We start from the raw sequence: 26,017 nt of genomic DNA, 5'->3' as shown, positions 1-26,017 counted from the left end.
CAAGAGTCAGGGATCTAGAGGGAGACTACATAATTAGCTGCCTGAAGACCTGGCTTCATGGGAATGTCCTCAGCCTTCACCTGTGTGATATTATTTTCTACTTTTATTACTTGCATATATACTCATAAATACTTTTATGCTAGTTGTGTGTTTTACCTACATATATTATTTACATAAATGACACAATTCAGGTTTTTTAAAAAAATGTTTTTGAGATGAATCTCTGGTGGTATATATAGTTCTAGTACATTATGTTAACTGTTCTAGATAATACCAATATAGGACATATCCTACATATCCTACTGTTTATCTAGTCTTCCTTCCTTCCTTTACAGGAAGCAAATAAACTTGTGTTTGTGTGATTCCTGAGTCATTATTACTGAAAGCGTGGTTGGCATTTTATGGTAAAAATTGCTCTGGGTGCATTCCCACTAAACTTAATTGAGGAGAATACATCTGAGAGAATGCAGCCACGTTCTAGATGGATCTTGATTGACTGGTGTTGGGCCCATAGAGACTATGAGATTGAACAGGAAGACAGGTAGTCTTTCCCCTGGGAGACCTGCCTTTGGGTGTTGCCATGAGCTGCTGAGTCATTGTGGCTTTCACATCAGCTCTGGGAGAGGGTTGCTTCTACCACAAGGTCCAGACGACCCTGCTCTGCTCCCCTCATCCCCTAAAACTTGGCCCAGGTGGCAACCTCATCAGAACAGTTGGCCTGGTCCAGAGTCCCCCTGTGCCATTTAATGACAAGGGTATACCTGTTATCCTTTCTGAATTAATTGCCTCCATGTGAATGGTGTCTAGAGCTTGTGGGGTTGGCCCTTGGGGATCTGGTCACCTAAGTCATCAGTTGCCAGATGAAATTGTGAAGTTGAATCTAGAGAGTGAACTCAGAGTAGTCAATTGCATTTTTCTTCTCTGAAAGCTATTTGCTAATCTCGGAGATTTTTTGCCTTTTCTTTTTTCCCTTTCTCTTCTTCAGTGTGTGCCTGTGGCACAGCTGTAGAGTCTTGGTATCTCTGAGAGAGATTGCCCTGTCCTGTTATCAGTGCCCTCTTGTGTTCTGCAAGCTACTGGAGAAGCGCTCTCCTTCCGCCACCATCTCCTCAACCTCGGCCTGTGGAGGGGCATCCTCTTCTGCTACCTGGGATGCTGGTGGTCACTTCCCCTGCCTTCCTTCATTCCCTCTGTGTCCCCTCCAACTGGGGTAGTTTTGAAACCCAGCTCTGATCCTGCCTCTCCTCTGCTCCTCCTGAGCCTTTGACGTCTCCTTCTGCTGCAGAGGAAAAGGCTCACAGTCTCTAAAGCAGCCTTGAAGGGTCTCCATAGTCTGGCCTGACCTGACTGGCTTGGCCACTTCCATGTCTTGTCTTTTCTGCCACACGGGCCTTTCTGTGCCTGCTGGTTCACTGTCTGCGGACCTGCTGTGCGCTGGCATGCCGCACACCTCTGGTTGTGCCCCTGCCTCTGCACCAAATGCCCTTCTCTGCCCTGGGAATCCTCCTCTCTCTTCAGGAGTTGGCAGCTGTTGTTGAAGGGCTCTTGCTATGGCAGTTTGGTGGGAGGTGGGCAGCCTCAGCCTCTGGACGTGGAGTGGATATCGCAACGGAGTCAGGAGACCTAAGACTGGGCTCTGGCCCTGGTCACCGATGATGCCACTTAGAGATGCTCAGTACAGGTTTGCTATGTATGAAATGATGGTCCCTGTGAACTTGGAACCATCCTTGAGCCTCTCTGTGCTCCAGTTGGCTCATTTAAAAAAATAAGAGGGTTTGAAGGGTCATTCTTTTAGGTTTCTTCCAAATCTAAACGTTTTGTGATATTTCTTCTTTTGTACACTTCTCTGTGCTTTCCAAATTATCTAAAATGAGAATATATTACTTTAGACACTTGAGCTGCCAGGTTGATGTTCTTATGACTCAAATCAGGCCAAAGTAGATGAGCCAGAAGAAAAAGCTTTAAGCCTAAATATCAGCGAGTCTCAACAGGTAGGCCCATTTGGCGTTGGAGTGAAGTTTCTAAGTGACTGATGTTACAGTTCTGGGAGGTTTGCAGAATCAGAGGCAGAGATGAGATTGTATAACCCAGTCAGGACAGGATTGTGAAACTGAAAGTCTGCATGTGACCAGTATAAGTCAATTAAGAGACTGACAGTTATTTAATTGAGTACCGCTATCTACTTGGCACCAGATGAGGGCTTTTGCATCAACTATCTCATCCAATCCCAGCAACCACTTTGTGGAATTAACATAGTTATTTCAAATTTATATATGAGAAAACAGGCTCAGAGAAGGGAAGTTACTTGCCCAAAGTTACTCTGTCACCAAATATTCAAGTCATTACTTGAGCATAGGTTCATCAGATTCTAAAGCCCGTGTTCTTTTGTCAGTACATCACATCGCCTCTCTGTCAGGCAATGGAATAAGTGCCTATGTGTGCCTGTGGAAGAGGCCAGGGTTTTGGAAGGCTTTGGAGGTATAGTATCTGTATCTTAAACAAAGAGTGCCCTGATTATTGGCAGACAGTGCTTGAACTTCATTCCAAACATCCCATCTTCTTAAAAGCACTTTTACTACTGTTTCACAGGCTATTTTCATTAGCATCTCTGTCAATCAGAATTCCTACTTGTAAGCCACAGAAGCAGACTCTGGCTGACTTAAATAGAAAAGGAAGTCAGTTAAAGTGCATTGAGTGGTTCACAGAATCTCTGGGAGGGCCTTAGAAGCAGGCAGCCAGAATTTGTCCCTAAAATCGCACCACTGAACTTGACTGGTGATGAGTTGGCCAGGGACACTGTCCATGCAACTTGATGGTTGTCCTGGACTCCAGCCACTGCTGCTGGAACCTTGAGTTAGATGCTGCCACCAGTTGACATGATAGTATGTCTACATGTCTTGTTTTTTTATTTTTCTAAACTTCCTAGTCAGAGTCTGGGGCTAGTGTATCTACCTGGCAGAAAGTAGGTCATGAGCCCAGGCCATAGCTGCAGTGGAGGCTGAGGTGTGAGTATGGGGCATTTTTATTCATAGAGTAGGAGGTGGGCTCTTCCTCCTACGATAGGCAGGTGTTCTTCAAACATAGGAAGGTGATTCAGATACACAGTAGCCAAAGAGAATGACAGATAGACACTGTGGCATCTAATCATGTTTAGATTATAATTTATAGAGTAAGTTTTCTCATTTTTATAATAAGAAAACTGAGATGGGGTTTTTTCGTTCTCTTGGGGTAGAAACTTTGGCATCCTCTCTTATTCATCATCTGGAACCAATTATCACCAAATTCTACTGATGCTTTAAGTCAGGTTCAGGTCTACCACTTCCTCTCTATTACTGGGGCATCACCGTAGTCTGGGTCTTCAAGACCTTGAGTTTGGATTTTCTCCATAATCTCTTTCCCTGATCTCTCCAATACCAGTTTCTTCTCTTGGATCCATTCTGCAGATTCCTGCCAGAATACTACTCCATAGTGCTGTTTTCATCATCCCTCTTCATTGCTCAAAATTATTATGGTCAACCATTGGCTGACTCAGGAGTCAGTGACCTTTAATAAGTGATTTGCTAATTTGGATCATTTCTGATTTGCATCCCGTTAGTGGCTGATGAAAGAGAGTATCAGAGAGGAAGTCTGCTCTTGCTGATGCTGCCTCCTGTCTAGAGTGTGGTTCCTGTTCTTTCAAATGTCCAAATTCTACCTTTTCTTGAGGATAGTTTGTTTCTCCTTTTCTGTGAAGTCCCCATATCATTCCAGACTTTCTTATTGATCTTTCTTTCTTTGCTACTTATATATTTATAATCTGTAGTTCATAGTTTATTATTTAGTAGCATTTCTAATTTCATCAAGTGTTTTTAATTCTCATATTCTTATATCCCTCCCTGCCCCCCACCCCAAGTCCTTAAGGGGAAGAACCATGACATGTACTTATGTTTATTCTCTTCTTGGTGTTAGATTCATAACAGATTCTTGACTAATGATTAATTGAATGGGAAATATATAACCTTGGATGTATGTTCTAGTTAGTGTTATTTTTTTTAAATGATATTGGAGGAAAGGAATCTGATTTAGCAGTTCTGGATCAATCACTGCTTGGACTTCTGAGCTCTGTGCATGTTATTTTCCATATGGAAGTTTATGCTGAATACATTAAAAATAGTGCTGTATATATAACCTGAACTGCAACTGTTCACGTCTCATATTGACTAGGTACATAATATTAACGTCCACTATTCCTAGTCTTTGGAAATCTGTGTAAGAAATAATACAGAAAAAGCACAGCAGTTATCAGGGTATTTTAGGTAATAAAATACATGTAACAAACAAAGGAGTTGACGGGTTATTTTTCCTAGGATTTTTTCCTTGTCTCTATTATAGGATTTCCCACTTTCTATATTTCCTTGAGGCATCTTTACATTGGGATTGTTATTCACTGTACACAGATCCTATTTATGCAGCATCTGACAGAACTGTAATTTAGTGTATTCAGCTATTGTGCTAAATACCGTCCTGCAAGCCAGACTTGTAGAGCTGTGCCTCCCTCTAAACTTTTGTAAATGGTACAATTTTAATATTTTTTAATGTAATATTCTAAGACTATGTGATTTTGTTTACTTTTGTACTTGCCATTTTAAATTTTGTGTTTGCTTCCAGAGGAAGAGGTAATACGAATGGCTTCTATAATGGCAAGCATTTTGGTGGGAAGTGTAGTGTGGTGAATTTGTCCACTTGTAGAAAATGATGTGAGCTCATGCCTTCTTGTTGCAACTTGAAAAACCTTAAAACAAAATAAAAATTTCAGTCCAAATTATCTAATCTGTGAATTATTCTTGTTTCATAGAAATCTCTTTTAGAAGTCAAAAGACATTTCTCAGAGGAGCTCTGATTCATAGTATGTTAACAGCCGTCATATTTTTTTTCCTTGGATTTGCTCTTTTTCATTTTTTCTTTGTGGTTGTTAATAGTTTTCATATTGATTTGTAAGAGTTTGGTTAGAAAAAGCATTAACTGTCTTCAATATGTTTGATTTTGTTTATGATTATATTACTATGTAATAGTTTTATATTTTTATGAATTCTAATCTGTTGAAATGTTCCATATGATTTCTCCCCATCATGAGATATTTTTAATCTTATGGTAAACATCTTTGAAAAATCTTTAATGACCTAGAATTTCTCTGGTGTATGGTTAGGAAGTAATTGATTTTTTTTTTTTTACAAATCAGATCGTATTCAGCCAGTTCTCTCTTACTTAGTATTGATGCCTGGCCAGCTTTTTCTCTACTTTTCTTTTTATATGAGGCTTTCCCAAAGTGTCATCCTATTTTTAAGTAAAATGTCAGCCTACTTCTTCATTTGTGCAGGTGAGAAATCATGCTCAGTATCACATCCAATGTGGGTCTGACTGTCAGGCCCCTTGCTTCTTTGTCCAGGTCATCTGTGAGTCTAAGGCAGAGGATGAGCCTTGGGGCATCACTTCAAGATATTTGTTCACCTTCTAAACAGCTTTAGAATAATTAAGACCTTGTTTCCTGAGCATGAAAGGAGATATAAAAAGGAAAAACAGTAACAAAATCAAACCCCAAACCTTGTCAATTTTATTTCTTTCAACTTCTTTATGTGGCCTTCAGTGTCTATCTTAGACACAAGTTAAATTGTCTGTTAATTCAGAACACATTCATGTGTCAGGAAGGGGCTTTTAACAGTTGAACTATTCACATGTTCCTGAAATGAAAGGACCTTTTTGAGAATACTATTTTTTAAGTTTCTTATTTCCTGTTTCTTAAAATTACTTTTGGGCTTTTTACATGTTTTCCTTTTTTTTTTTTTTAAATTTTACTTTTCTTTTGTCCTGGTGGTTCTCATGCTACCTTTCCCTTATTGTCCATCTTCCTTCCCTGACGTCTGGTCCTCTTGCCTAATGTTCCTGTTTTTCACCTATTTTCCTGCTGTCTTCTTACTGTTCATTGTGGGGTGATCTCAGGACATCCGGATGAATGGAAAAAATGTGTTTGGGAGCTTCACTGTAACATGATTACCTATTTGGTGACAGAAAGATAAAATTGTCCAGCTGAAGTATGGAGGAAAAGAAAATAAACTATCCCATAAATTTACTAACTGAAAAAACCCAAATTATAGGAAAACACATTTTAGTCTTGTCATGTAAATATAATGATTAAAGCAACATTCAAATGAGACTATTTTATGAATTTTCATGAAATTGTAAAATTTCCTTGGGTTATACCAATTTATAAAATGATCATAATTTCTTTAGTTAGAGATGCAAATAGAATATGTGAAATTGAAAGTGTAACTGGGAAGTCTGACAAGCGCAGTTCTCTATGCAAGAGCGTCCTTCTCTTCTGGTTCTGAGAAGAAAACATGCAGCTCCCCTGCCACCCCTTTCTGTGTATTTCTCTTCTGTTCTGTGGCTCTGAAAGTGTAGGAAGCCGGCTGATGGGGAGGCATGAGCTTCCCTGTCAGAGCAGGACCGCCCATCTCTCTCTAGCGTCTGTTACCAGACTCCCAAAGGCTGGAGCTTAGGTTTGGGGCTGAGAATCCCGGTCCAGGCTGCTGCTGTCGGAATCTCTAGGATTTGTCCTGTCAGCAGCAATTTATCAGCAGAATTTTATCACCTTTTTCTTGTGTGGCAAAATGTTTGTTGAAAGGGGAGAAATTATTTCAGAAAATATGGTCTTTATAAAAATATAAACTTCTAGAAATGTTTTGCAATTGAAAAGGTGTTGTTTTTATTATGGCATGTCATTTTCTAGTAACAGTAAATTATGCTGTAACTTGAGTGATCTTAAAATCTTTCTAACAGTGTTTCTCTGAGAAATTCAAATCACTGAATACTTTACAAATAGTTTTCTTTGCTTTAATGTATAAAAATAAAAAGATGTTTTGTTAATTGTTTCTGTCATTCTTAATTTCATAATTTTGGGGTTATTTGGAAAGAATTGTAACCTGATCACAAATTTGGTATTCTAATGTATAAGATAAAACAAAATGTGTCCACAAAAAGATTGTAATCTATGGTAATTGCACAAATTAGTGCCTTTGCTTTGTGACTTTCATGTATTGTTTTGGAATGTTTAAATATCTTCCCTTCTCTTTTAATGCATTTTGAATATAATTTTCTGGTCCCCTACCCTAATTTATAAGCTTTTTTTGTTTCCTTCATAATACTTAGAAACAGGATCTTGCATATTGTAAATGCTCATAAAATATTTGTGATTTGACTTGTCTATAAATTAGAGATGTGTTAAGGATCCCAAGAATCCAGATGATGCCTATGCCATGTTACCATTCAGGGACTAAAAACCTGTGCTGATACAACAATGTTGTTTTCTGCCTAGAAATGTAATCTTCCTTGTTAAATGTGTTAAATATTTCATTCATTCCATGTTCTTCTTTTCATTGGAAGTTAGATAGTGTTAATTTCCCAGACTCTTAAGTGGTGTCTAATTATGGTAATGACTCCACCACCAAACATTGCTGAATTGACAGTGGACAAAGGAAACCTTCAGGAAATAGTTCTAAGAAAGGAACTGTATGGTTTTGCTTATTTTTCAGTTGCCAAGAATAACACAAGAATCGCTTTAGGGGGGAGAAAAATCACAGGAGCACCTCAGAATGCTTCTTAAGGATCAAAGGCACAAGTGAATAATACAACAATCCCCTTCCTTTTGGGCAAGTTCCACTCAGCCTTGTGAGCAGTTTGGAATAGCTTATTTGCAGGGAAGTTATAAAAAAAGAAATCCTCTATGGTTTAGCAGTATACATCCGGAACTTTAAAAATGTTCATACCCTTTGGCCCAGAAACTTCACTTCTAGGAATAATTATCAGGAAATAATTAGACACATGGACAAATATTTAGATTCAAAAGTTTTCTTCTTTTCATTGTTTGTAATTGTGATAAGTTGGGGGGAAAACCTCATGTGTTCAACAGTAGGATATCGGTTAAATGCATTGTAACCTCTTCCTCTATAGTATACTGTGTAGCCCTAAGACAATCATTTTATATATATATATATATATATATATGTATGTATGTATGTATAAAAATATAAGGTGTACTCTGGGTCATTGGGGTGACATCTGAAATCGGAACAGATCTAGAGTTTCCTGTGACCTGTGTCATAGTGTTTTGGAATTGAGGATGACTTGTAGGGGCAGCTGATTTGGATCATGAAGTGCCTTCACTGTGAGTTGTGAGAGCAAGGCCCAAAAGTGACCTCCCATTTAATTAAAGTGACAGAGTATTTCTTAGTTTTTACACTTAGCATAATTTCCTTTTTCCAATAGTCATGAAAAAAAATATGCCAACAAAAACATTATGTTGTAGGAAAATAATGTTTAGAGTTTTAAAAGCAATTTGAAAAAGGATGTGGCTTTTTAGAATTTGCTATTTTGTGTGCATTCACTGCTTTTGTCTCTTCTAATCACTTTTCTTTCCTTCTTTCCTCCCTCCCTCCCTCCCTCCCTCCTTCTTTCCTTCCTTCCTTCCTAATCACTTTTCATTAAAAGCACTTTCTTTCTTCGTAGGTCTAGCAGGCCTAGAGTGCATGTTCTCTTTATTCATGTTTGTGATTCCTGTGTTCAGTACTGGCCCTGGTTCATGAGTGTTATCCAAGCTAAGCGTTAGCATTGCTTAGCCCATATGTGTCCCATATTCACACTAAAGATGGACATTTTAGTGTCAAAACTTTCAGAAATCCTGTGTCAGCTAAGCTTCCCAGGACACTGTGTAAATTATCTCCATTTTGAGACCTAATTAAATATGTATGTTGAAAGCATTTTTTAAACAAGTATTTAGATTCTGAAATCAATCATCATCGTTCAAGTGTGTGAAAATAGCCAAAATTATGTCTTGCCTGCTCATCTAAGCATTACATTTCTGTCAATTATTAAATCCCCACACTTGCTCCTTATTTGTAAATGCATAAGTTTCTTTATGGGAACAATAACATTGCTCAGTTTTTGTTCCCCTGGATCCAGGACGTGGACACTGAAATATATTGCCACATTCCCTACAAAAGAGGAAAAAGAAAATCCAACAAACATTTTTTACTGCCTTTAAAGAAACGTTTCTTTAAAGTGAAATTACATTTAATACTTTTTCAAGGCAAAGTCAAAAGGCCGAGGTTTTACATGGATTGCCGGCATTGGTCTTGGGCTTTTGCAGAGCTTAGGCAGGCAGGTAGTAGGAGTGTGTGTGAATAGTGGGTCTAGGCTATCAAGCCAGTTGTGCACTGTTCATCGCTAGGGGACGCGCTTCTTGGCTTACTATGTGCACAGTGTGCAGTGGCCCTCCAGCACCATTACCCTGACCTCCTTCTGGCTTGTCCCTTGGAGGAGCAGGGTTGTTATGTGGGATCAAATCGGTGCTGCATAATCAGATCTCATGTGATTCTCTTTAAAAACCCTGTTTCAATATGGAAGGGCAGAGGACAAATCAGATTATCTTTTAGTATAGGGATTAGTAACAGTCTCCACTATATATGGAGAGAAGCAACAGAGTTAAGTTCTAATAAACATTGAGTCTTGACTGTAATGGAAAGAGAGTTACTATAGTTTCTAGTCCTCCCCTTTCATATATCTATTTGAGGAAGGATGGAGAAGAAAGCAATAGCATTTGCACTGAAATAATCTGTGTTGGAAAAGTACTCTGATTTGAGGTGATCATTTTGACACCTAGAAACCAAGAGTTTCAGTGGCTTTAAAGTAGTTATTTTTTGAATGATGCTGCTGAACAGTAGAAAAAAAATGCACTGCGCTTCATCACATTTGTGGTTATATCAGGTTTGCTCTACAATGTTAGAGAGAAACCTCATTTGGAGAAAAAATATAATGAGTAGTTAGAATTGTTTGCCATGCTTTATCATATAGGATTCAAATTAGAAATACTAGTGTTTTCACAGCAAGTTAAATTGTGTCAAATATTCCAAATTATGTTCCTATCTTCAAGGACTGAAAATAGAAAGAAGTCATTATTAGTGGAAAGTAAGTTACTATATTAATTTACATATGAGTCTATATTTATGCCAGACAACTTCCCCCACGTTCATGTGTGTGTGTAACTTGTTTTATACTTAGTTCAGTTACCGTTCTAACAAATTTGGATCTAAAAAAATTAAATAGAAAACAATGAAAGTTATATTTGTGTTATTACAGTTTTAGATTTTTTTCAACCTGACAGAACCTGACATCTTTGTTTTCTTTTTTTTGTTGAGTGAACATCAGAAACAGAAAAGACAAATAAGGAAACTGATTTTGAATCAGGAAATTTTGAACGATTAATTGATTTTTCAACACAAGCCAATAGATTGTATAAGGTACAAATATGACATAACTTAAAGTAAAATCCAGGCCTTACCTAGCTAAATGAAAAGTACTCTTTCAAAGTACTCTAATTATCTCGAGAAACAGTAAGGTTGTTGTTCCTCAAAGAAGTTTTGGGTCTTTCACCTCTAGAGTATCACATTGTCCTGACCAGCTCTTCTTTTATCACTTTTAAGTTTTGGGCTTCTGATAATATTTTATTTGAACCAAGGGCCGGCACCACAGAGCAGTAAGAGAGTTTGAAAACCATTTCCGTTTGTTGTACAATCCTGAAAACATCTTTGTATTAAAAAATTTTTTTTTCGAATAAGTTTATGTACACCTGTTAATAAACCTTCAAACAATATAGAAATGTTAAACCATAAAAGTAGGGACATCCCTGGTGGTCCAGGGGTAAGACTCCGAGCTCCCAATGCAGGGGTCCTGGCTTTGATCCCTGGTTGGGGGAGTAGATCCTGCATGCATGTTGCAACAGTCCACACACTGCAACTAAAGATCCTGCATGCCACAACTAAGACCCGGGGCAACATACATACATACATACATATATACATACATAATACATACATACATAAATGCAACAGTGAAATGCATAGCAGCTCCACTCCCCAGATAGCCACTGTTGTTAACAGTGCGATGTATGCCCTTGAACGTCCTGTTTATTGGATGCACAGGCAGCCTTTGGCTGGGGGTTAGATGAGAAGCATGGGGGCAGGGGCCCACCTTGGTGCAGTAGCCAGGTCTGAGAGGACCCTTTCCTATTTCTACACAGACCCCTTCCTCTTGATAGAGCAGTGGTAAGGCAAGAGACCTTCTCACACAACCTCACTTTAGAAGGTAGGATTGGAGTAAATGCCAAAAAAATGCAATTCCTTATTCCTCTGTTGGTTTATGTTCCTTCTGCAAGACTGTTTACATCAAATAGACCTGTGTGTAGTTACTTTTCAGTTTTTAAATCAAGAACTTTTTTAGATTAACATTTAGGGGAAACCAGAGGACTAAAGGGAATAACTTTTAAAAAAAACCTGTGTTCTTGAATTAGTCTCTTCATGGCTTATCTCTCTTTATCAGTGGTTCTTAAAGTGTGATCCTTAGTCTGACAATCTGTGGCATCTTAGAACTTGTTGGAAACGCACATTTTCAGGCCTCACCTAGGTCTGCTGAATTGGAAACTCTGAACGTGAGGCCCAGCATCTGTATTTTAACAAGTCCTCCAGGTGATACTGATGCAGGATAAGGTTTGGGAACTACGGTGCTATATAAAGGCAAAGATTTAAAATTCTTTTTAACATGGTATTTCCCCTCTCATTCTCCATTCACTTTTACCCCAACCTAGAAATAATGCTGTTATTGAGACATAACATCGTTTTCCTAAGTTCTATGTTCTTTTATGTCTCTGCTATTTTTCTGTGTTGAATGTCATTGTCCACTGATGTTCACATAGCAAATCTCTAATCATTTTTTAAAACTCTATTCCAGTGTAACTCACTGGAATGCCTCCCCTGACCCATAGATCCAGGTGGTCTTGACTCATGCTTTTTGGAGCCCTGTGAGTACCTTGTTCACAGCACTTCACATTTGATTGCAGGGTTGGTTTACATGTCTCTCTCTTTTCCATATTATTGGGAATTCCTTGAGGAAAGAGATGCATCACTGACTTCATCCTAACCCTGATACCTACTGTAATTTGTGGCATGTGCAGGTGCTCAATACATATATGTTAGGTGAAGGATGAAGTGAAAACCAACAAAACAGTAGCTTCTCCAAGCTTGAGAATTACTGTAGGGCAAACTGGTGTTACAAGAAAGCTAAAGTGGCTGGGTGTGAGTTCCACTGGTTGTTAGGCAGCTATGTAATTTCTCTGATACTGTTTCCTGCTATGTAAAGTTGGCATAATTTCCACCTCACAGTTTTTTGTAGAGTTCTTGGCACACAGTTAGCTCTGAAATATGGTAGCTAATAATAATCATAATATAATAAGTACCTTTTTGTGCATTTCAGTATTTTTAAGACTTTTATTATCCTACCTCAAAGTCATACTATATATAATTTTTCACTTTTCAAAGTTATTTTACTCATCAGAACCAAAAAGCAGATAAACATGACTGAAATCAAACTATTTAATATTTTGTGGAGGAGAAGGTAAGAAAAATGAATCAAATATACTGGCGGCAAAAATTTTTAATCAGTGTGCACTTATGATGTAAAGAAGGTTGCTATATGGTAAATTTGCATAACTATACTTTATAAAAAACAAGCAACAATACATGTCTATTTTTTAAACTTATCAGACTACTACAAAAATCATTGACTCTGCCATGATTCCCAGGAATTTATTTTATTTATTTATTTTTTTATTAGTTTCTGCTTTATAACAAAGTGAATCAGTCATACATATACATCTGTTCCCACATCCCTTCCCTCATGCATCTCCCTCCCTCCCACCCTCCCCATCCCACCCCTCCAGGCGGTCACAAAGCACCGAGCTGATCTCCCTGTGCTCTGCGGCTGCTTCCCACTATCTATCTACCTTACGTTTGGTAGTGTATATAAGACCATGCCTCTCTTTCGCTTTGTCACAGCTTACCCTTCCCCCTCCCCATATCCTCAAGTCCATTCTCAAGTAGGTCTGTGTCTTTATTCCCGTTTTACCCCTAGGTTCTTCATGACATTTTTTTTTAATTCCATATATATGTGTTAGCATACGATATTTGTTTTTCTCTTTCTGACTTACTTCACTCTGTATGACAGACTCTAGGTCTATCCACCTCATTACAAATAGATCAGTTTCGTTTCTTCTTATGGCTGAGTAATATTCCATTGTATATATGTGCCACATCTTCTTTATCCATTCATCCGATGATGGACACTTAGGTTGTTTCCAGCTCCGGGCTATTGTGAATAGAGCTGCAATGAACATTTTGGTACATGTCTCTTTTTGAATTATGGTTTTCTCAGGGTATATGCCTAGTAGTGGGATTGCTGGGTCATATGGTAGTTCTATTTTTAGTTTTATAAGGAACCTCCATACTGTTCTCCATAGTGGCTGTACCAATTCACATTCCCAGCAGCAGTGCAAGAGTGTTCCCTTTTTTCCACACCCTCTCCAGCATTTATTGTTTCTAGATTTCTTGATCATGGCCATTCTGACTGGTGTGAGATGATATTGTAGTTTTGATTTGCATTTCTCTAATGATTAATGATGTTGAGCATTCTTTCATGTGTTTGTTGGCAGTCTGTATATCTTCTTTGGAGAAATGCCTATTTAAGTCTTCTGCCCATTTTTGGATTGGGTTGTTTGTTTTTTTGCTATTGAGCTGCATGAGCTGTTTATAAATTTTGGAGATTAATCCTTTGTCCGTTGCTTCATTTGCAAATATTTTCTCCCATTCTGAGGGTTGTCTTTTGGTCTTGTTTATGGTTTCCTTTGCTGTGCAAAAGCTTTGAAGTTTCATTAGGTCCCATGTGTTTATCTTTGTTTTTATTTCCATTTCGCTAGGAGGTGGGTCCAAAAGGATCTTGCTGTGATTTATGTCATAGAGTGTTCTGCCTATGTTTTCCTCTAAGAGTTTGATAGTGTCTGGCCTTACATTTAGGTCTTTAATCCATTTTGAGCTTATTTTTGTGTATGGTGTTAGGGAATGATCTAATCTCATACTTTTACATGTCCCTGTCCAGTTTTCCCAGCACCACTTATTGAAGAGGCTGTCCTTTCTCCACTGTACATTCCTGCCTCCTTTATCAAAGATAAGTTGACCATGTGTGCGTGGGTTTATCTCTGGGCTTCCTATCCTGATCCACTGATCTATCTTTCTGTTTTTATGCCAGTACCAGACTGTCTTGATTACTGTAGCTTTGTAGTATAGTCTGAAGTCAGGGAGCCTGATTCCTCTAGCTCCGTTTTTCGTTCTCAAGATTGCTTTGGCTATTCGGGGCCTTTTGTTTTTCCAAACAAATTTTCAAATTTTTTGTTCTAGTTCTGTGAAAAATGCCAGTGGTAGTTTGATTTGCATTGAATCTGTAGATTGCTTTGGGTAGTAGAGTCATTTTGACAATATTGATTCTTCCAATCCAGGAGCATGGTGTATCTCTCCATCTATTTGTATCATCTTTAATTTCTTTCATCAGTGTCTTATAATTTTCTGCATACAGGTCTTTTGTCTCCTTAGGTAGGTTTATTCCTAGATATTTTATTCTTTTTGTTGCGATGGTAAATGGGAGTGTTTTCTTGATTTCATTTTCAGATTTTTCATCATTAGTGTACAGGAATGCCAGAGATTTCTGTGCATTAATTTTGTATCCTGCTACTTTACCAAATTCATTGATTAGCTCTAGTAGTTTTCTGGTAGCATCTTAAGGATTCTCTATGTATAGTATCATGTCATCTGCAAACAGTGACAGCTTTACTTCTTCTTTTCCAATTTGGATTCCTTTTCTTCTCTGATTGCTGTGGCTAAAACTTCCAAAACGAGGTTGAATAAGAGTGGTGAGAGTGGGCAGCCTTCTCTTGTTCCTGATCTTAGTGGAAATGGTTTCAGTTTTTCACCATTGAGGACGATGCTGGCTGTGTGTTTGTCATATATGGCCTTTATTATGTTGAGGAAAATTCCCTCTATGCCTACTTTCTGCAGGGTTTTTATCATAAATGGGTGTTGAATTTTGTCGAAAGCTTTCTCTGCATCTATTGAGATGATCATATGGTTTTTCTCCTTCAACTTGTTAATGTGGTGTATCACATTGATTGATTTGCATATATTGAAGAATCCTTGCATTCCTGGAATAAACCCCACTTGATCGTGGTGTATGATCCTTTTAATGTGCTGTTGGATTCTGTTTGCTAGTATTTTGTTGAGGATTTTTGCATCTATGTTCATCAGTGATATTGGCCTGTAGTTTTCTTTCTTTGTGACATCCTTGCCTGGTTTTGGTATCAAGGTGATGGTGGCCTCGTTGAATGAGTTTGGGAGTGTTCCTTCCTCTGAAATTGTTTGGAAGAGTTTGAGAAGGATGGGTGTTAGCTCTTCTCTAAATGTTTGATAGAATTCGCCTGTGAAGCCATCTGGTCCTGGGCTTTTGTTTGTTGGAAGATTTTTAATCACAGTTTCAATTTCAGTGCTTGTGATTGGTCTATTCATATTTTCTATTTCTTCCTGATTCAGTCTTGGCAGGTTGTGCATTTCTAAGAATTTGTCCATTTCTTCCAGGTTGTCCATTTTATTGGCATAGAGTTGCTTGTAGTAATCTCTCATGATCTTTTGTATTTCTGCAGTGTCAGTTGTTACTTCTCCTTTTTCATTTCTAATTCTATTGATTTGAGTCTTCTCCCTTTTTTTCTTGATGAGTCTGGCTAATGGTTTATCAATTTTGTTTATCTTCTCAAAGAACCAGCTTTTAGTTTGATTGATCTTTGCTATCGTTTCCTTCATTTCTTTTTCATTTATTTCTGATCTGATCTTTATGATTTCTTTCCTCCTGCTAACTTTGGGGGTTTTTTGTTCTTCTTTCTCTAATTGCTTTAGGTGCAGGGTCAGGTTGTTTACTCGAGATGTTTCCAGTTTCTTAAAGTGGGATTGTATTGCTATAAACTGCCCCCTTAGAACTGCTTTTGCTGCATCCCATAGGTTTTGGGTCGTCGTGTCTCCATTGTCATTTGTTTCTAGGTATTTTTTAATTTCCTCTTTGATTTCTTCAGTGATCACTTCGTTATTGAGTAGTGTATTGTTTAGCCTCCATGTGTTTGTATTTTTTACAGATCTTTTCCTGTAATTGATGTCTAGTCTCATAGCATTGTGGTCGGAAAAGATACTTGATACAATTTCAATTTTCTTAAATTTACCAAGGCTTGATTTGTGACCCAAGATATGATCTATCCTGGAGAATGTTCCATGAGCACTTGAGAAAAATGTGTATTCTGTTGTTTTTGGATGGAATGTCCTATAAATATCAATTAAGTCCATCTTGTTTAATGTATCATTTAAAGCTTGTGTTTCCTTATTTATTTTCATTTTGGATGATCTGTCCATTGGTGAAAGTGGGGTGTTAATGTCCCCTACTATGATTGTGTTACTGTCGATTTCCCCTTTTATGGCTGTTAGTATTTGCCTTATGTATTGAGGTGCTCCTATGTTGGGTGCATAAATATTTACAATTGTTATATCTTCTTCTTGGATCGATCCCTTGATCATTATGTAGTGTCCTTCTTTTTCTCTTCTAATAGTCTTTATTTTAAAGTCTATTTTTTCTGATATAAGAATTGCTACTCCAGCTTTCTTTTGATTTCCATTTGCATGGAATATCTTTTTCCATGCCCTTACTTTCAATCTGTTTGTGTCTCTAGGTCTGAAGTGGGTCTCTTGTAGACATCATATATATGGGTCTTGTTTTTGTATCCATTCAGCCTATCTGTGTCTTTTGGTGGGAGCATTTAGTCCATTTACATTTAAGGTAATTGTTGATATGTATGTTTCTATTCCCATTTCCTTAATTGCTTTGGGTTCATTATTGTAGGTATATTCCTTCTGTTGTGTTTCTTGCCTAGAGAAGTTCCTTTAGCATTTGTTGTAAAGCTGGTTTGGTGGTGCTGAACTCTCTCAGCTTTTGCTTGTCTGTAAAGGTTTTAATTTCTCCATCAAATCTGAGTGAGATCCTTGCTGGGTAGAGTAATCTTGGTTGCAGGTTTCTCTCCTTCATCACTTTAATTATGTCCTGCCACTCCCTTCTGGCTTGTAGAGTTTCTGCTGAGAGATCAGCTGTTAACCTGATGGGGATTCCCGTGTGTGTTATTTGTTGTTTTTGCCTTGCTGCTTTTAATATGATTTCTTTGTGTTTAATTTTTGACAGTTTGATTAATATGTGTCTTGGCGTATTTCTCCTTGGATTTATTCTGTATGGGACTCTCTGTGCCTCCTGGACTTGATTAACTATTTCCTTTCCCATATTAGGGAAGTTTTCAACTATAATCTCTTCAAATATTTTCTCCGTCCCTTTCTTTTTCTCTTCTTCTTCTGGAACCCCTACAATTTGAATGTTGGTGCGTTTAATGTTGTCCCAGAGGTCTCTGAGACTGTCCTCTGTTCTTTTCATTCTTTTTTCTTTATTTTGCTCTGCAGCAGTTATTTCCACTATTTTATCTTCCACCTCACTTATCCGTTCTTCTGCCTCAGTTATTCTGCTATTGATCCCATCTAGAGTATTTTTCATTTCATTTATTGTGTTTTTAATCGATGCTTGATTCATCTTTAGTTCTTCTAGGTCCTTGTTAACTGTTTCTTGCATTTTGTCTATTCTATTTCCAAGGTTTTGGATCTTGGAAATAGAATCTTGATCATCTTTACTATCATTATTCTGAATTCTTTTTCAGGTAGACTGCCTATTACCTCTTCATTTGTTAGGTCTGGTAGGTTTTTATCTTGCTCCTTCACCTGCTGTGTGTTTTTCTGCCTTCTCATTTTGCTTATGTTACTGTGTTTGGGGTCTCCTTTTTGCAGGCTGCAGATTCGTAGTTCCCGTTGTTTTTGGTGTCTGTCCCCAGTGGCTAAGGTTGTTTAAGTAGGTTGTGTAGGCTTCCTGGTGGGGAGTACTAATGCCTGTGTTCTGGTGGTTGAGGCTCGATCTTGTCTTTCTGGTGGACAGGTCCACGTCTGGTGGTGTGTTTTGGGGTGCCTGTGGCCTTATTATGTTTTTAGGCAGCCTCTCTGCTAATGGGTGGGGTTGTGTTCCTGCCTTGCTAGTTGCTTGGCATAGGGTGACCAGCACTGTAGCTTGCTGGTCGTTGACTGAAGCTGGGTGCTGGTGTTGAGATGGAGATCTCTGGGAGATTTTCGCTGCTTGATATTATGTGGAGCTGGGAGCTCTCTTGTGGACCCGTGTCCTGAAGTTGGCTCTCCAACTTCAGAGGCACAGCACTGACTCCTGGCTGCAGCTCCAAGAGCCTTTCATCTACCCAGCTCAGAATAAAAGGGAGAAAAAGTAGAAAGAAAGAATTAGTAGAAGAAAGAAAGAGAGAGAGAAAGAAAGGAAGAAGGGAAGAAAGGAAGGAAGGAAGGGAGAAAGAAAGAAAGGAGGGTGGGTGGGAGGAAGGATGGAAAGAAAGAAAGGAGGGAGGGAGGGAGGAATGAAAAAGGAAGAGTGAATGGAAGAAGGGAGGGAGGAAGGAAAGAAAGAAAGAAGGACAGGAGGGAGGGAGGGAGGAAGGAAAGAAAAAGAAAGAGTGAAAGGAAGAAGGGTGGGAGGGGGGAGGAAGGAAAGAAAGACAGACAGAAGGGAGGGAGGGAGGAAAGAAAAAGAGTGAAAGGAAGAAGGGAGGGAGGAAGGAAAGAAAGAAGGAAAGGAGAGGCAGAGGGAGGGAGGAAGGAAGGGAAGGTAGGAAAAAAAGAAAGAGCAGGTAAAGTAAAATAGAATAAAGTATGAAATATAGTAGCGTTATTAAAATTAAAAAGTAATTATTGAAAAAAAACGGACAGATAGAACCCTGTGACATATGGTGGAAGCAAAGCTATACAGAGAGAATCTTACACAGAAGATTACACATACACATTCACAAAAAGAGAGCAGGGGGAAAAATCAAAAATCTTGCTCTCCAAGTCCACCTCCTCAGTTTGGGATAATTCATTGTATAAAGAGGAAAAGGGGGGAAAGTCTTAAATCTTGTCCTCAAAGTCCACTTCCTCAATTTGGGATGATTCGCTGTCCATTCATGTACTCCACAGACGCAGGGCACATCAAGCGGACCGTGGAGCTTTAATCCGCTGCCTCCGAGGCTGCACGGAGAGATTTCCCTGTCTCTTCTCTGTTCTCACAGCTCCCGGGTCTCAGCCTTGGACCTGGCCCCGCCTCTGCGCGTAGGTCGCCGGAGGGCGTCCGTTCTTCGCTCAGACAGGACAGGTTTAAAGGAGCCGCTGATTCGGGGGCTCTGGCTCACTCAGGCAGAGGGGAGGGAGGGGCGCGCAGTGTGGGGTGGGCCTGCGGCAGCAGAGGCCGGCGTGACGTTGCACCAATCCGAGGCGCTCCGTGCGCTTTCCCGGGAAAGCCGCCCCCGGGTCCCGGGACCCCGGCAGTGGCGGGGTGCACAGGCCTCCCGGAAGGCGGGGCGGACAGTGACCCGCGCTCGCACACAGGCCCCGCGGCGGCGGCAGCAGCAGCCCCAGCGTCCCACGCCCGTCTCCGGGGTCAGCGCCTTTAGCCGCGACTCGCCCCCGTCTCCGGCGCTTCCCCAAGCAGCCCTCTCTCTTAATGCCCTCTCCTCGAGCACCAGGAAACAAAGGGGAAAAAAGTCTCTTGCCTCTTCGGCAGCTCCAGACCCTTTCCCCGGACTCCCTCCGGGCTAGCCGTGGTGCACTAACCCCTTCAGGCTCTCTTCCTGCCGCCAGCCCCAGTCCTCTCCCTGCGCTCCGACTGAAACCGGATACCCGAGCCTCAGCTCCCAGCCCCGCCCGCCCCGGCTGCCGAGCAGACAAGCCTCTCGGGCTGGTGTGTGCCTGAGGGCACCGATCCTCTGTGCTGGAATCTCTCCACTTTGCCCTCCACACCCCTTTTGCTGTGCTCTCCTCCGCTACTCCGAAGCTTTCCCCCTCCGCCACCTGCAGTCTCCGCCCGCGAAGGGGCTTGTAGTGTGTGGAAACCTTTCCTCCTTCACGGCTCCCTCCCACTGGTGCAGGTCCCGTCCCTATCCTTTTGTCTCTGTTTATTCTTTTTTCTTTTGCCCTACCCAGGTATGTGGGGAGTTTCTTGCCTTTTGGGGGGTCTGAGGTCTTCTGTCAGCGTTCAGTAGGTGTTCTGTAGGAGTTGTTCCACGTGTAGATGAATTTTTGATGTATCTGTGGGAAGGAAGGTGATCTCCGCGTCATACTCTTCCGCCATCTTCCTCCGGGGTTGCCAGGAATTTATTTTGTATTTTTTTACATTCACTTATAATGTGCTCTCTTATAAATCTTTGATCCTTATTTAGATCAAAACCATATTCATATGCTCTTTAAATGGGTTGAGGGTTCAAAAAATTGCACCCATCATATATTGAGGGATTTTAGTATTTATATATTTTAGTAGAAAAAATATAGAGCCTTTCCACTGAATCGTTTGCCTCAAATTATATAACATGTATGAACAGTCCAGTACACTGGCACCAATATACATGTCTTGTTTCTAAGAGAACTGATCCATAAAAAAATAAGTGACAACAGACATAGAAAACAAATTTATGGTTACCAAAGGGGGAAGGAAGGTGAGGAGGGATAAATTAGGAATATGGGATTAACAGATACACACCACTGTTTATAAAATCGATAAGCAACAAGGTTTTACTATATGGCACAGGGAACTATACTCAATATCTTGTAATAACCTATAATGGAAAATAATCTGAAAAAAATATAACTGAACCACTTTGCTGTATACCGGAAACTAACACAATATTGTAAATCAATTATACTTCAAAAAAAAAAGTGGCAAGATTGTGCCACTGTTGGCTCTCTGTTAGCAGGTTGGGCTGTGGCAGCTTAGATGGGTAGAGTTGAGGTTAGAGATCCAAATAGCCCATCATTTTAGAGATGAGGGCCTGAGGCCCAGAGAAACCACATGGTCTGAGCATGGTCTCACATCAAGTCATGGCTGGAACCAGAATCCAAATCTCTGTGGAGTCCTGTTCTCTTGGCATGATATTTTGAGGCAGTCATATTAACAAAGCCATTGTGTAGGAGCCACTTTGATAAACCATTTGATACTAGGGACTTATGTGGCCTGAAAAAAATAATATGAAGCTGTCCTGTTTGGTTTTGTTTGTTTTAAATCAAGTGATCTTAAATCAAGTGATCAGTTGCCTCAATCTTGAACTTTTACCCCATCTTCAGTTCTGAGAGTTAAGTTCTGATGGGCTGGGAGTTAGGAATGAGGTAAAGATCAGTGCAGGGATCAGGGATTTGATGGGATCAGGGGTATCTTTCTCTTCATTACTTCCTAATAGGCACAGCTCTTTTGACCTGGCCTCGTCAAAATAGCTGCTTTGAAGCATCCCATTCAAAATATCCCTTTGGACAAAGCGTAAGGATCTGAATGTTCTACTTCATTGAGTGCTCTTTGTATCAGCTCAGGTTTCCTCTCTATATAGTATTAAAAGACCCATGACTTAAGCAAATTTTTATAACTGGATATAAATGTTTGAGTCTGGGCTGCCACTCTAGGGTTTTATCCTCTTGATTTAGGGTGCTATCAAGTATTCTCTGGGGGAAATAACCGTAAAAGATGATCCAGACTTTAAAACCTCTTAAATATGCCATATTTTGACTGGATATTCGTTTTGGGGGGATATTTAAGACAGAAGATTATAAAAAGAAAAAAGACAACAGTATTAAAACAGAAACATTCTATTATTATTAGAGTAAAATCTATCATTGCATAGAAGCCAATACAGGTTAGATCCAGCCTGGTTCCATTCAAGGAATTTTATTAATGTGGCATAGAGATTTTGATACAGCACAACGGATATGTGAAGAATGCCATCATGGCAAGGGTTTAAAGGATATAATTTATTAAGTTATTTAGACATGAGTTATCTCAATAATGTCCTTTGTATATGACTGTTTTCTCATTTGGGAGTTCTGTTCCATTCCTGGGTACTGCCAGGAGGCAAACCTGCTTGGCAGGTGAAACCAAGCACTGTCCGGCTGCTAGGCAGTGTGTCTCTGGTATATTCCATGTCTGAGTCTCTTTTCAAAGGTTGGCTAGAAAGAGTATCTGATAAACAGCTTCAGAAGAGAGGGCTGATGACTCCCAAATAACTCTGGTGAAAGAATTGTGAACTTTATTGACTTTCTTTCTTCCTCTCTTTTTTGTCCTGTAAGTAAACTGTACCCATTCTTCCAGGTGAAATACTTTATCTGAGGTTAAGTGGAAACAAAATATCAAATGAAAAACTGCATCAGAGGAAAAATTGGGACCAGGACCCAGAGCGCAGCCCTGCATGCTCACTGGTGTCATTTTGCCCATCAGGGCTGAGCTCCATTTCTACAGCCTTTAAGAGGATTATTTTCTCTGTGCCAGTTCTTGGTAAATACTCAGATTCTAAGGAAAATTCAGATTATCCTAGATTAACCACATACACTCAGAGGAGCTAATGACTAAAAAGTACTCCTTGCTCATTGCAAAGTATCCAAGTTCCAGAAAGAGAAGTCTTCCAGGGCTCCTAAAGTAAAACCCCTTTCAGGATTTAAAAGCCACAGATAACAGAATTCTAAAGCAGCAGATATTGTTGTACTGCTTCAAAAATAGCTATTTAAGTAATTCAGCTAAAGTTATTCCTAAAGAGGACAGCAGCAAACACCTGGAATGAAATAGAGATGGCATCTCAAAGTGAAACTAAATAATAAAAACACAAGTTAATCTTCAGCATTTTTTCTTAGATCATAGTGCAAGTGAATTTCAAAAAGCTGATTAAATCCAATGTAATTTAGGTGGGAAGGAAAACAATGCACCATGTTTGCAAATGATCCTCAGCAAAGGCTGAAAAGGAAAAGCAAGATGAAGGGAAAAAAAACAAACTATGAATCAAATATATTTCCTTAAAAATTTTCCTTTATTAGTACTGGTCCATGTGTGAACACACACAAACACACACACACACACACACACACACACACACACACACACACACCCCCCACAAACAGTTGCAAATCCCTCAGTAGGAGTCAGGCTACTTCTGGGCCAGCCCCAGATATGTGAATCGAGCCTAACACGGGTTCAGGTCAGCAGCCCTGATGTGAAATGTCCCAGTCACATGGGTCTCTGAGATTCAAGACAGTTCTGGGTCAGCTATTTCAACCTTTGTCAATCAGAGCTATCTTTGGCCCCTACTGAAATAGAATCATGTTTCTAAAAAATGCCTGGATTTAATCCTTTCTCTAGTGCATCTTCTACATTGTAATGAACTAGAGTCAGATCAGATTTTCTGAAGTTTGCTCAAGCTAGACTTGCTTCTCTGGGGTTCTGTGTATCCAGTAGTGCACAAGTTGGGTTGATCCCTTTTTCATAACACTTCCCATATTCATTTCCTCTTCCACCTCCCAAGCTCACTATGTAATCAATTCAGAGCTAGGCGAGTGTTGAAACAACTTCCGAGGTTCAGGCTCCTTCCTCTGAACTGTCTTGTGCAGCTACCAGATTAGTATTCTTAACTACTGCTTTTTTAAAAAAATAAATTTATTTTTATTTTTGGCTGCGTTGGGTCTTTGTTGCTGCATGCAGGCTTTCTCTAGTTGCAGCGAGTGGGGGCTACTCTTCGTTGCGGTGTGTGGGCTTCTCATTGCGGTGTCTTCTCTTGTTGCGGAGCACAGGCTCTAGGCCCGTGGGCTTCAGTAGTTGTGGCATGCAGGCTCAGTAGTTGTGGCTTGCGGGCTCTAGAACGCAGGCTCAGTAGCTGTGGCGAATGGGCCAAGTTGCTCTGCAGCACCTGGCATCTTCCCGGACCAGGGCTTGAACCCATGTCCCCTGCATTGGCAGGCAATTCTTAACCACTGTGCCACTGGGGAAGCCCAACATACTGCTTTCTGATAGTTCATTCTCCAGCTCAGAAACCTTTATTAGCTCCCCATAAATAAACAACCTCCTTAGCCTAACATTTAATAATACCATCTGCTTCCAGCTAGCCTCTTCAGTCCTCTTTCAAAATCCCCATCGTGAATCCATCTCCTTCTATTGTGCTTCTATTTGTGGGTGCTCCTCAGTCCTTCCCTTGTTCAGATATAGTTATTGAGCATCTGTGAGCTCTGTGGTTTCTAGGGGCTATAAACACTGCTGTGAACAGGGATGACAAACCCCCTGCTCTCATGGAGCTTATACTCTAGTTCAGGGAGACAGATAATAAACAGATACGTAATATTTCAAATGTGAGAAGTTATGACACATATGGAAAGGGTGGTGAGTTATAGCACAGGCACCTTCCCTAGTTGGCTCTATAATTTATCTAGCAGTAATCACGAGCTGTCTTGATTTTCATGGTTTTAGTTTCCAGCATGTGGGTCTGAGCGTGTGTGGGCTTGCTTAGTTTCAACAGGCAGAGCTCTTGCTTCTGGACCACGAGGGCTGTGTCTTTCACCTCTTTGTAGCTCCCAAACCATGTATCATCAGTGCTTTCATATGGGAGGCAGCATGTGTAGTGATCAAGAGAGCACGCATTCTGGGTCAGATCACTTGTGTGCAGGTGTTGGCTTTACTGCTCGCTGCCTCTGGAGTATGGCCTCTTTAACCTCTCTGTTCCTCAGTTTAGCTGTCTCTCAAATGAAGATGATGACGTTATCTTCTTCATAAGGTTGCTGTGAGCATTTAATAAAGTGCTCAGCATAAAGATTGGCATCTATGGGTGTGTATGTGTGCATGTAAATATATATAATATATAATAGCACTCAGTGGTTTACCAGTGTTATTTTTGTTTGGATGAGGTTAACTTTAAATCCATATAAATATTTATACTTCTAAACAGAGAAATAACCCTTAGAGAAAATAGAATACTATGTTTCCTTACAGTCTATTTAATTACCAACCAGATGGAGGAACATGAGCGGATGGGCTCTAGCTTTGAACAGTCAGACCCTTCTAAGTGGGTTCTGTTGTGTTAACTGCTTCTCTTGTGTTCAATTTGACAGTACAAGAAAATTTTACGTATAAATTAATTATTTCTGCAGCTAAACTCTATGCTCTGAGTTTCAAACAAATAAGATATGGAAATAAGTTAGAATTAATTATGATCATACACGTTTTCTTGGACATTTTATTATACATGAATTAGTACCTAAATGTTACAGAGCAAACATACTAATAAATTTTCATAAGCAGTTAGCATGACTGCATAATGAGGCAGTCCTTGTTTAGTAAATGTTAATGTCTTTGTTACTTGTTGAAATTTACATGGGCTTTTATACGTGGTTACTTTAATAGTATACGTTTCCTGTTTGTTTATTGTTCAGACAAAAAGATGCAGGAAGTTACTGTTATGACATGTTTATATTTTCATATGAATTTGAACTACACTATTAAAGGAATTGCTTTATGCTATGAATATACAGGATTTATATTTCCATAATACTTTGAGTATTGTAACCCTGAAAAAGATTTTCTGTGAAAATATAGTCAAGGTTTCTATTTTGGCAAAATAAGGAAAAGATAGCCCACCCTTGCTTCAGCAGTATGATGGTGAATTTAGTAGCAGGTGAGTTTAGATGCTACCGTTGTTCACATGGTGTCAGACACAGCTGAGGGTTCAGTGGAACATGGAGCATGGTTTAGCCTTTGAGGTGGTTACACTCCTTGGGGATCAAGATATCTGTAAATTAAGGAACACTATAAGTCAGATCACAATCAAAGGCCCAACTCTAAAGGTAATGGCAGCACCATCTGCTTTTAGCAGATCTGAGTATTCAGATCTGGGTTCAAATCTAGGTTCTGCTATTGGCTTATCATGTTCCTAGAAATCATTCCACTTCTGACCCTTAGAGGGTTCTTATTTTATTAAAATAAGAATATCACATAACTCATAGATTTTATGAGAGTAAATAAACCTAAACACGTAATTTAGTGCCTATCTTAAGCACTTAATACTTATTTGCTAAATTAAAGATTAAAAAACATACTGTTTCTGCTTGACTTTAGGGATTCAAAAAGCTGTTCTAGTATCCAAGCTAGTGGTTTTCATCCC

General features: G+C 39.6%; 1 protein-coding gene across 1 annotated transcript in view; it reads left to right on the top strand.

The window, feature by feature from the left end:
* Positions 1 to 26,017, top strand: part of VAV3 (vav guanine nucleotide exchange factor 3) — a 404,602-nt gene that overhangs the window by 145,453 nt on the left and 233,132 nt on the right. The gene's annotated exons all lie outside the window — the stretch shown is intronic.

Source organism: Mesoplodon mirus (assembly GCF_964341445.2).
Source record: "Mesoplodon mirus genome assembly, chromosome: 3".
Lineage (NCBI taxonomy): Eukaryota > Metazoa > Chordata > Mammalia > Artiodactyla > Ziphiidae > Mesoplodon > Mesoplodon mirus.
This window is presented reverse-complemented; position numbering and strand designations above follow the sequence as displayed.